General features: G+C 45.9%; 1 protein-coding gene across 2 annotated transcripts in view; it reads right to left on the bottom strand.

The window, feature by feature from the left end:
* Window positions 1-4,506, bottom strand: part of LOC115409874 (tripartite motif-containing protein 16-like) — a 30,784-nt gene extending 26,278 nt beyond the window's left edge. Inside the window, exon 1 of one of the 2 annotated variants that reach the window (XM_030121166.1) lies at window positions 4,465-4,506. The gene's annotated coding sequence lies outside the window, so the exon portion shown is untranslated. Of the gene's footprint in view, window positions 1-3,816; window positions 3,870-4,464 lie in introns of those variants that run through there. The other variant, XM_030121167.1, reaches the window with a different exon arrangement.
* Window positions 4,507-12,639: the final 8,133 nt, after the last annotated feature.

Here is a 12,639-nt window from a genome sequence, read left to right as displayed (position 1 = left end):
CATAATGAGCGGCTTCTTCATGGAAGACCTTGAAGCCCGGGCCCTCAAAACAGTACCACCACACTGCGGCCTTTCCCTCTGGAAGAGGTACGTGGATGACATTTTGGAAATAACAAGGAAAGGACATACACAAGAACTCACGGATCATCTCAACACACTGGATGACACAAAAAACATCAAGTTCACCCACGAAGAGGAAACAGACAGCACCATACATTTCCTGGACCTGGACATAAAACACCTGGAAGATGGCAGCATTAAAATTCACATATATCGGAAACCCACTCACACAGACCAATACCTCCTTTGGACGTCAGAACATCCCATTAACCACAAACTTTCAGTCGTAAGAACCCTTTTCGAACGCACAAAACTAATCACACAGGAAGAAGACAGAAAAGAGGAGGAACAACACATCATAAAAGCACTACGAAAGTGCAACTATCCGATGTGGGCCATAAACAAAGGCCGCCAACAAGCAAAACAAAACAAAGACACAAAAAAGAGAACAACAACTAAACAAACTGAGAAACAAAACAGGGCCATGGTGACACTTCCATACATCAGAGGGATCACAGAGAGAATACAACGGGCCATGAATAAGCACAACATCAGCACCCCAGTAAAACCACACTTAAAACTACGGCAGTTACTAGTACATCCCAAGGACAAAATAGAGCCACAACACAAATGCAATATCATTTACGAAATACCTTGTTTGTCGTGCAACAAATCCTACGTCGGGGAGACTGGCAGAGCCTTCAACATCAGGACAAAAGAACATCGCACTGAATGCGAAAAAGAAACATCTAAAGCGTGCACACGCTCCTCCAAACGACAGGCAGAGCAGGAACAGCTAAAGTCTGCCGTTTCCGAACACTGCAAGAGGGAAAACCACCTCATGGACTGGGATCACGCCCAGATCATCGGCACGGAAAGCAACAAGTACCACCGCTGGATCAGGGAGGCCATCGAGATCCGGAAACGTGCCCCCCAGACTGTGAACCGGGCAGAGGGGGCGTATCAACTTTCCCATACCTGGGACACAGTTCTGAAGAAGTCGGACTGCAGATGGCGCTGTCGTCCTACTGCACCCAGTAGGAAGCTGGCGCCAAAACCTGTATAAATCAGCCGACCAGACAACATCACGTGACACTTCTGAGGAAGGCTGCAGCTTGGCAGCCGAAACATGTCAAGGTAGGCAAAATAACCTCTGGCCTGTATATACGAATCCAAACCATGAAGAACATTTAGGTTTTGCATTTTGTTCCCTACTGTATCGAAAACGAACCGAACCGTGACCTCAGAACCGAGGTACGTATCGAACCCAGATTTTTGTGTATTGTTACACCCCTAGTTTTTACTATTCAGCACTTTGCGTTGTTTTTATGAATATGAAAAGTGCTTTTACAAATAAAGATAGAGATTGAGATGCTCCGCCCACCACCGTCGCTGCTCTGTATTATTTGGAATGAGGAAGTCAGCGTTGGCTGAGGCCGAGGCGCCGGCATCTCTTCTGGCTGCATGCTGCCCTCCGGAGGCGGTCTGAGCTCGGTCAGTTCCACCGTCTTCTGCAGGAGCTGCTGGACGGCCGGTTCTAACGCTGCTTCAGGCTGACGCTGTGTTTCCACCAGAAGCGGTGAACAAATGACATCTCGCACGCCGTGGCATCACGCCAACTGATTTGCATGTTCCTGCATGCCCTACGTCAGCATGTTGTGAAGACCTCCACGCTGATAGGCTGTCCTGGCGCGAATTCGCTTGAAAAGTTCAAATATTTCAACTCGAGCAAAGAGCAATGAAGTGGCGCGCAGCGGGCGGCGATCGTCGAGCGGCGGGCGGAGGCAAGTGGCGGTGCAAGTCGAGGGCGTGCAAATTTTTTGCTGGAAATGCTCGCCGCCGGCCGCTCACCGCATCATCACGGTGGCTGAGTGGCTGAGTGGTTAGCGCTCTTGCCTCACAGCAAGAAGGTCCCGGGTTCAATCCCCGGACCGTGCGGGCCTTTCTGTGTGGAGTTTGCATGTTCCTCCCCGTGTCTGGATGGGTTTCCTCCGGGATCTCCGGTTTCCCCCGATAACATGCACCATAGGTCAATCCTCCAGTCAGGTGATTCTGACCATTAACCTGACCCCACATCTGGAGATGGGTCCCCGGGCGCTCCCCGCAGCTGCCCACTGCTCCATACGGAATGCCTCAGTGGCATCGATGGATGGGTTAAATGCAGAGAAACAAATTTCGTTGTACATTCACTGTATAATGACCAATAAAGTACCTTACCTCATCATTCCCGTCATTACATTGACTTTGTATGTAATCTCATCGCACGAAAAATTTGCGTGGCGTCCGGTGGAACCCCGGGGTGAGGTGAACGGGACCAGCATCACGCCGCAGCCTTTAGGAGGGCGATGCGCTGCTCCTCCCAACACGGATGCAAGGCTTTAGCTACGTTCACACCGAACGCGATTTTGCGTCAAAAAGCGCGTCAACGCGAGAAGCTGAACGCGTGTCAATTCTGAGGTCCGACGCTGAACAACGTGGGGCCAAAAGCCGCCTCCCCACCAGACGCGACGCGTCGTGTCTGGTGGGGAGGCGGGGCTCCCTGTAAAATGAAGAAGTTTTGTCCCAGAGCTCTGGGCAAGCGTAAACGGCCATTATAAAGGCCCGTCCATGCTTCACATGTCCGCCTGGGTGCGCGTGGGTGCGCGTGGGTGCGCGTTGGTCCGCGTGACGTGAATCGTCATGAATTCCTGTCCGCTAGGGTCCGCGCGGACCGATCCGCGGACATCCGCGCAGCAGCCAGAAATTGAGACCGCGTTGCGCATTGCGCGCAGGTCGCGGAAGTGTGCGCCTGCGCCAGAGCGCCATAGCAAACAAAACATGACTGTAAAAGTGAAAGTAGACGGAGCTCCAGCCTGATGGCTCCACTTAAAGACACCGAAAGAGTGAAAAACTCGTGGAAAGAGAGAGAGACTGTCTGGAGGGAGGAGAAGGTCTGCAGACAGAAGTGAAAAAGTAACTAATCGCTCGGGCGCCGCCCCGCGATTCAGAAACAGAAAAAAAAGGCTAAATAAACTTTAATACTTAAAGATAATGTACTGACAATGTATGTGCTTAATTTTCTCTAAATAAACCGTAATAAAGGAGCAGATAAACAGTCTGTAGAGCCGGAAAAGCTTCTCGAGGCTGCGTGGATCACCGCGCCTGCATGAGACGCGCACAGCTGAGCTCAAAATGTAGCATGGGAGAAAGCGCGTCCGCATCGGTGGTGCGCGGACCTTCCAAAGCGGACGCGGAAACGCGTACATGTGAAGCATGGACGAGCACGCTCCTCCATGGTCGTAGTGCTTCTCTTCGGACCGGTTCCAGCTCCCTGGCCGACGTCACCATGGACACGCTCTATGATTGGTTTGCCGTAAAATCGCGACGCGCCAAAGTTCAGATTTCCCAACTTCAGCGTCGGACGCAAAATCGCGACGCGTAGCGCCAACGCCCCGACGCGCCGCACAACGCGACGTGACGACGCGCAGCGTCCGACGCGTTGCGTCTCATCGCAGCTGGAACGCGCGTTCCCATTTGTTTTCACTTGTCTTTGACGCAAAATCGCAGACAGCACTTGGCGGTGTGAACGTAGCTTTTCAGCAGACGGAGCTTCATGATGCCGTGCAGCCTCATCCTGTCATCTTCAAGCTGTGTGCGAACTGAACGCGAGAAGGGAAAAGGAACCGAACCTGGGGTTGGACACCAGAACTTAGACCTAGAACATCTCTTGTGTCTCAGCTTTTGAGCATTTTCTGGACAAAGTGGAGCAGATCAAACCTCAGGCTGCTGTTTGACTCCAGAGGACAGATCTGTGAAGCTCCGTCCTGTCCTCCTGTCCACTGTCCTCTGTCCTCATGACTGACCAGAGACCCACTGGATGTCTCCACCATGCAGTGAAGAGAGAGGAGCCTCCACCGTTTGCTCCATCCAGATGCTCTGAAGTGAACGATCAGTGTTTAGAAATTACTGATCCAGTCAGGAGGAGGAGAAGGTCTCATGGTTCAACTCTGACACTGTTTTAACATCCTCAAGATGTTACGTCTGGATTCTGCTGATAAATAAAATAAAGGGAGAACCTTCCAGGATCGTCGTGTGTGTGTGTGTGTGTGTGTGTGTGTGTGTGTGTGTGTGTGTGTGTGTGTGTGTGTGTGTGTGTGTGTGTGTGTGTGCTAGAAAAGTAGTACAGCAAACTAATGACAAAGTATGTTGACTATTAACTGCAAAGATGAGTTTTTTTTAGTAATTGGAATAAGCTACAGTTATAATGAAGCACATTATCAGCACAGTAAGAAGATATTAAAAGAAAAAAGAACAAATCTGGTATATTTTTAACCTGCCAACAACTGATTTTTAGTAAACTTACAATCCAAAAGTACTCTTTCATCTGACTCCTCCTCACATTAGTCAGCATTAGTTTCTACTCACAGCAGTAGAAATCCTGAGCAGACGTCCAGCCTCTCTTTCCACCTGCTTCTCTTCTGGAGAAATGAAACTAGTTTTCCTGACCTCCACCCAGTGAGCCACCATGTGGCTCCACCCACTGCTGCTCTGGAGGGAGGGTGGAGGAAATGTAGAGAGAGAGTTCAGGCGGTGAAAACACACTCTGTGTTGAACTGATTGACTTCAGTCCAGCTGCTGACTCTGAAACTGTTCAGGACTGAAACAAGGAGTCAAGATCTTTGATCATTTAGAAAAAGATCATCTACCTGAAACAAGCAGTGGTCTAATTAGCTTTAACACAGGAAAAGTAGTGTCAGTAAACTCATTCTTAACCACGTAATCAGCACACTCTAAAAAGTAACTCAGAGAAGCTTCTAACACCGCTTGATTTAATACATGGATCCAAGTAAAAAACTGTAATTCGTTGATTTTGATAAACTTTCTAAGTTCCAAACCTATTTTTTTCAAGTTATGAAAAAGTTGTTATGTATTATTATTATTATTATTATTATTATTATTATTATTATTATTATTATTATTATTATTATTATGTTATATTACATCAACTTAATTTTGCTTGCAGTTTGAACTCAAAATTCATTGTTGATGGGTTTAAAACAAAATTCAAGTTGTTATAACTGAACAAACTTGGCTTGATAATTTGATTTTGTCAACGTTGACTTCACAATTTTAAGTTCCCTCTCACCACACACCCTGCCTGGACAAGTTGGACAGTGGGTTAGCAGGATGAAACACCTTGAAATAAGCAACATTTCATGGTGACTAAAATTCATTTTTAGTAGGGTAAGGACACCACGTCGGCATGGTTAGTGTTGGTCACAGCATAAAGGGAACAGGCTCTTTGAAGAATTTAACAATGATGATGGTAGTGCCGCAATGCATCATGGGAGTTTGGGATGAGATATTCCAGATTTAAACATTGATTTCATTATTTATTTCGATGTTCTGACGTTAATAGTGTTATTGCTGGTTGTGTTTGGTTGTTTTCTTGTTCAGTTAATCTAAATAGTTTAGTTACTTTTTGTGTCAAACCTGGAATGAGAAGTACTGAGCGTTTAATCTGCTCCTGCTACTACTCCAAAACTTACAGAACAGTTCCCAGTTATTAATCGCCTGATACTGCCTGTGCAGAACCAGTCCACAGTGCCCATGACAGCATCGTATTCCCAAATACTTACAACATTAAGGTTCAACAGAAACTGGCCATTTTAACAACTTAAAAGTGGGCAGCCAATTTATTTGAGTAATCAACTTAAAAATCTTGCATTTATTAAGTAAGCAGGACTTAAAATGATCTTTGATGACAAAAAATGAATTCACTCAAAGTAATACAGTTTGTTGGTTCAATGTAATTTCTAAGGTTGCCATAACTTAAAAAGACTAATGCAAACTGTTGCGTTGATTTTTTTTCGTTGAGTCTAGACATTTCTTTTTAGAGTGTACTTTGAAGTTAAAGCTCGTGTTTGGAGTTTTGAAAGAGAGAGGTTTTCCGTCTGGAGGTTCTGCCCTCCCTCTGCTTTCATGAGCGACCAAGCCACGCCCCTTTAATTGTGCACGCTATTATCTGTCGGGTGAAAATGAGAGCCTCCGAGTCCTACAGCATCCTCCATGTTGAGCTGTTTACGGTGGATGTTCAGCAGACAGTGGATATATCCGAGGTAAGCGCGGCGGCTGCTGCAGAGCTAACTCTCCTCTGCTGGGCGAGCGGCCGTGCTCTCTGGCTGCTCCACACTTTGATTGACAGCACAAGAATGCAGAAGCTCCAAGTCTATTGACTGAAGCTGACCGGCACTTTTTCGGATAACATGGGGGTCTATGAGACGAAGGCGGGGCTCAAAAATAAATTTTTATATTGCTTTATGCTAATATTATATTGTAGTATCGAACCAGACTGACACATTTAAGCTGTGTTACAAAATGATACATACGTTGGAAATGAACGGAAACTCCGGACACGAGCTTTAATCTTTACAGTTTTGTTTGTTTGTTTCCATCTTTTCCTGTCAAGCGGTGCTGTATCTTCTCATGCAGTGGACCTTTATGCCTCAGAAAATTAGAATGTCATGAAAATGTTCAATATTTCAGAAGTCACTCATTTCAGAAAGTCAAACCTATACAGTATCATGGAGTGAAATATTTCCAGCCTTTGCTTCTTGAAATGTTGATCATGATGGCTTACAGATAATGAAAATGCAAAATTCAGTGTCTCAGAAATAAATGAATAAAAAAAATTAAAAAGGATATTTTAAAGAAAATGTAAGACTTGTTAAAAGTATTTTCATTTCTCTGCGCTCAATACTTGGTCGGACTCCTTTTGATTAATTTTAGAATTATAAATAAATGACATGTGTGACCCAGGCGGAAAACCCCTTTTTTGTTGGTGTTTTTCCTGTCTCCTTGGCCGTTTCTCAATTCATAGTACGCGAGTACGCACTCGTGTACTTGGAGAGTACACACCTGTCAGTCGTACCTCTGAGAACAGACTTGCGAGTAAACAGTACTGGATGACTTCACATAGACGCGCTCGCACACACACACACAAAGATAAAAATACCTATTTACAACACAATTGTATGTTTCTCTTCATATCATCATGTAGTAAACTGTTAATACAAAAATAAATATATTAATAAAAAGTAACGTAGGATGATTGTTTATAGCGGGGCCATTGTCGGGAAATATTTGTGGGAGGTAGCCGTTGGTGTGGAAACAACATTTTGTGAGAGGATACCAGAGAACTGATATATATAAAAAAAAAAAAAAAAAAAAAAAAAAAAAAAGGATCAGGCGACGGTTGCTGTCCTCATGGGACTGTAATACTTGGAGGCCGAGGAGGAAGCAGCAACACTGCAGAGGAAGTTCTGGGCTGGACGAGCCAGGATGCTGCAGAGGGGGAGGAGGAGGAGGAGGAAGAGGGGGAGGAGGAGGAGGAGGAGGAGGAGGAAGAGGGGGAGGAAGAGGGGGAGGAGGAGGAGGAGGAGGAAGAGGGGGAGGAAGAGGGGGCGGAGGAGGAGGAGGAGGAAGAGGAGGAGGAAGAGGAGGAGGAAGAGGAGGAGGAAGAGGGGGCGGAGGAGGAGGAGGAGGAGGAGGAGGAAGAGGAGGAGGAAGAGGAGGAGGAAGAGGGGGAGGAGGAGGAGGAGGAGGAGGAGGGGGAGAAGGAGGAAGAGGAAGAGGGGGAGGAGGAGAAGGAGGAGGAGGAAGAGGAGGAGGAGAAGGAGGAGGAGGAGGAAGAGGAGGGGGAGAAGGAGGAGGAGGAGGAAGAGGAGGGGGAGAAGGAGGAAGAGGAAGAGGGGGAGGAGGAGGAGGAGGAGGAGGGGGAGGGAGGGAGGAGGAGGGGGGAGGAGGAGGGGGAGGAGGAGGAGGGGGCGCCCTGTCAGCTTCCCTACTGCTTCAATATATGGGCCTAAAAACTTGGCTCATTCATTGATTAAAATATGGGAGGCTGTAAACTTAAAAAAAAATGGGGTCAAATTGTACCTTTTGTGACACATACGAATACATACTGTGTTTAATAAAGTGTTACTGTTACATCTGAGCTACAAATAATAGAAATATTACAAGTTCCAGCCTACCTGCCCTCAAATACAACCTTTAAACTATTATGCATTCACTCCAAAATAAAAACTGGAGTTCATCAATGTGCTACTACTGCAATATATATATATATGGAATTATATACTATATATTAGTTAACAGCCTGGATGTATATTAAATGATTTTACCTGCATTCCACATACCTGCCTGCCTTTTGTTGTCCATCTCGTCAGGTACATTAAAGTACAGGCAATTTCCGCCCGAAATTTCGACTGAAGATGTACAGAAAGTAAACTGAATGCTGTTCTTGAACTGTTTGGAGTACATGCATGGTTGGGGTCTCATTTGAAAGCTGACAACCTGTATTTTCACCCAGTGCAGTATTAGTGTTAGTTAACTTTATTTCAGGGCCACTGCATCTGTTCTGCTGTATGTTAAATGTCATATATGGGCTAGCAAACAAAAGCTCAAGTGGTTTCTTTAGAAGCAGTCGCAGGAAGCATCTCTGGTGTAATTCAAAGCAAACGGTTTATGTTCCTTGTATTTGGCCTTCAGGTTGTCCCTTTTTTTTTGGCCTGTTTTGCCGTCACATCCAGAGGTCACGAATTCTCTGAGGACAAAGACAGAAACAACTGCTCACTACCAATTCAGTAAACTACTCATCCATGTATGAACAAATATGCATGCAATAATTCAAGCATTCAAAAACAATCCTCACTCCCATCCACGTCTGGATGAATTCCTCCTCCCTGTGAAAAGGGATGCGTGTCCACTTCGATAAGGGCTTGTGTTTCCTCTGTAGTCCCTTGAGTGAAATAGTGAGTAATGTTAGTTTCAACGCACAACATTCACCAGTGTGAGGAGAGGAAATTTGCAGGATTGAGAAAAAACAAATGGCCATAGAAACCTTCACCTCTCATTTAAACCAGTCAAGTGAAGCAACTTTAAACATGAACTTTTCTTTCAGCCGAGTAGATCTACTCAGAAGAAAATAAAAATTGACCCAGCCATCGTTGGATTCACAATAAACGATTTATGCGTCACGTTTGAATCCAGCAGAGTCGACCACAGCCACAGCCGACATGAAGCAGCAGAGCGCCGGGTCACCACGGGCTACAACACCGTCCGAATGTCCATATCATCGGAACATGTTTTCAATAAAGCTCAATTATGAAATAATGATCCCATAAAAATGCTTTAAACTACAATATTCTCGTCAAAAACACTTTTAAAACCACATCACACGAAGCAGTAACGCTAATAATTCAGAGTTTTGCTCACAGTTGTGCGTTTTCTCCTCCGCCATCTCTTGCAAAATGCATTCTGGATAATTTTGCCTTCAAAGTCTGCAAAAGTCTGGTCAGATGCAGACTCGGTAAAGTGGGCGGAGTTAGTCACATCCGGGTATTTCATGTGTGCTTGGTGAGATGCGTACATTGAATTGGATCAGTACTTGGTCTCTGATGACGTTTCACGAGTCTGTGAGTTCACAAATACAGAGGAGTACACACACTGAGAAACGGCCTTTGTTTAGCCACCTAGCTTAACTTTTGTTACCAACTTAGCTAACCTGTGTTTAATCCATAGACTGTGAATAAAGTGGACGGAGCATGTGGCTGAAAACATGAGGCCTGCCCGGAAGTGTCAAAAACATGCAATATCACAGTGTCCACCAGGGGCTGGCTCCAAAATGGCTGTGGCTCCATAGACTCCCATTTAGAATGAAACATCAATAAAACTGGATCGGATGAGTTTCTACAGCTCAGAGTTGTTTTTTTCATTGCATTTCATCGGCTGGAAGAGAGATCAGGTGGTCCATGTGAAAATATATGATTATTGAATTTTCTATAGAGCATTAAAGTTTTCATAATGAGGGGGCATGGCTACTTGATTGACAGGTCTGCTCTGGAATGATTGACAGATCCTTCTAGCAGCTTTCAGCAGGTTTACATTAAGAAGTCTGACACTGAGATAATGTTCTCCTCTAATTGTTATTTTCCACAGTGACTCAGTTTGTTGACTAGTTTTAGTTAGTTGTTGATTCATGACTAGTTCCTGGATTAACTACTCAAAAAGACCCTCAAAGGATTTTGTTATCTATTTTTTTCTATAATTTCTTCATTTATATATAGTATTAACAGTAAATATGATGTGTTGTGTTCCCCCAAAACAAATAATTTTGTTCTGAGGTGTTGTGTTTTGAATATGAAGTTTACAAAACTTTAAGCAAACTTTAAGAAAACTTTTGTTTTCCTGGCTCTCGTCGGTGCTGCTTCGTGTTGGAACCAGGCTGCGTTGTCCACCTTTTAATGCAGCCTCAGGCTCGGGGCTTCGCTCGCTAACCACAGCCGAGCCGCAGCGTCACGGCTCGGTTGGAAATCCACTGGCTTGAGGAGTTGCGGAGAGAAACCCAGATGGAGGGGAGCTCCCCCGCTGGCCGTGCCTGGCTGCTGGGAGGGCGGGAGCTAGTGGGTAGCTAGTGGGTAGCTAGCAGAGCTAGCCCTGCTAGCTGGGACAAAACACCATGAACGGCGTGGAGAAAGTGCCGCTACAGCACGAGAAAACAGCGTGAGCGGCCGGGGGGGAGCACCGTGGGGCTAGCCGGGGACAGAGCACCGCTTGCGGCTGCTATCAGTGCTGAGCGGAGGCCCGGCGCCGCTTCCCTCCATGAACCTTCCAGCCTGTGAATCCCCGAAGAGAGCCAAGGTACTGCTAGCTGCCGGCACGGGGGGCGGCAGATGTTCCCGGTGTTGCTTGGGATTCTGGTCAAATGCATAAACACTGTAAATGTTATTATTGACAAGTAAATGATCAGAAACACCATGGAAGCTGTTCACAGCAGAACATCACATTGTCACACAACACCACAGTCCTGGGCTCTGTCAGCCCCGCCCCTTGTCGCTCTCCGGCCCCGCCCCCTCACTGTCTTTTTTTCATCTCTGGCTCCAAATTTCCAACATGTCAGCCTCCGAGGTTGCCTCATTTGATAACAAAAACAAACAGGTGACGTCACGAATGGTACCCACTTGGTTTAATCACCTAGCATAACATTTGTTAGCCACCTAGCTTACCTGTGTTTATCCACCTAGCTAGCTGCTAGCTGCTATCTGTAGTGTAACAATGTTGCTCCTCTGCTCACTCTCACTGGCTCTCATGCACGCTCTCGCTCTCAGGCCGTGTTCACACCAAAGGTATTTGTCTCGACCTAACTGAGCTAGCAGCCCGTGGTCGAGCCGGCAGCGACAGTGTGAACACGTTTTTCTCGTTGGGTCGACCTACTTTTGGGTCGAGCCGGGGCCGCTTCGAGGAGGTCCGAGGTCGACCCCGGTGTCGAGCCAGCTTTCTTGTTTGCGGCACTTTTGTCCGTGTGAGGCACAACGCACAACACGTGGGGACGTCATTTCCTGTTATTCTGAGCACGCACATCGAGCATGGCAGAGAGCAACCGTGGGCAGACCTGGAGTTCCAGTGAAACCAGCATTTTTCTGGACATCTGGGCCAAAAATTGAAAACTTGACAAAGTCTGATGCTAGCGGTGAAGAACACGAGCACGTGACCATTACATCAACATGACACCATGACGCACCCCACCGCGTCATTTCATTCATAGTGCATCCCGCTCCGCCCTTTTGGTTCGACGGTGAGAACACGATTCAGTTATTTATGAGGAGGCTGATTTACAAATTCACACTTCCAAGAAGGACTCCTGGCTCGAGCCAAGTCAGTGTGAACATGCCCTAAGACTTCCTTCATCACAACACTGTTAAGTTTATCCTGACTCAATACTGACTGTTGACCACATTGATGTGTGTGTGTGTGTGTGTGTGTGTGTGTGTGTGTGTGTGTGTGTGTGTGTGTGTGTGTGTGTGTGTGTGTGTGTGAAAATCCAGACTAGAATGATCATTGAATCTATTTTATTAAACGTTCCATGTTGATTGACTTGGTTTCTCTTGGTGTCACACAAACAACATTTGAAGCAAAAACGTTCTTAAAAATGTTCTTAAAAGAGTTTAATGTAAATTGTTGACTGTTGTTGTCGACTGGAGTCATTTCCAGCTAAAAGAATCAAACTTCCTGCCACTTGGTGACAGATGAAGATCCAAAAAGCCAAAACAATCAGTTCACTGTTCAAGAAAATCCACAAATCTTCACTCTGAAGGATCAAATGTCAGAAAAGAATCACGAAAAAAGAAAGACTGATCAATCCAAACATGTGAAAGCTCCTAATTTCCACTTCAAATCCCCCAAAGTGTGAAAAGTTGCAGCTTCCTGTGGTCCATGAAGAAGAACATCCTTTTTGAGAAGCTTGAAAAATGAGTCCAACTATTAGAAAAGCATCAGTTGAGGAATCAGTGAGGGGACTGATGGCTGCAGCGGCCATGTTTTTCTCCACTAACTCAGCTCCTTTCTGTCTCTCCACACTCGTCTCACATCCTTTTGTCCACGTAGAAAGTCTCTGAGAAGACGGCCGACCATCTGTTGGTTTCAATCTTCTTCCTGTCAGAAATCTCATCAACGTCTCAGCTCAGAAAATGTGGAGGCTCCTTTAGAAAACCACACAAGGAGATCTGATGGAGTCCTCTACTCAGGTTTCACAAACTCTGC

The sequence above is a fragment of the Salarias fasciatus genome, chromosome 22 (genome assembly GCF_902148845.1).
Source record: "Salarias fasciatus chromosome 22, fSalaFa1.1, whole genome shotgun sequence".
NCBI lineage: Eukaryota > Metazoa > Chordata > Actinopteri > Blenniiformes > Blenniidae > Salarias > Salarias fasciatus.
This window is presented reverse-complemented; position numbering and strand designations above follow the sequence as displayed.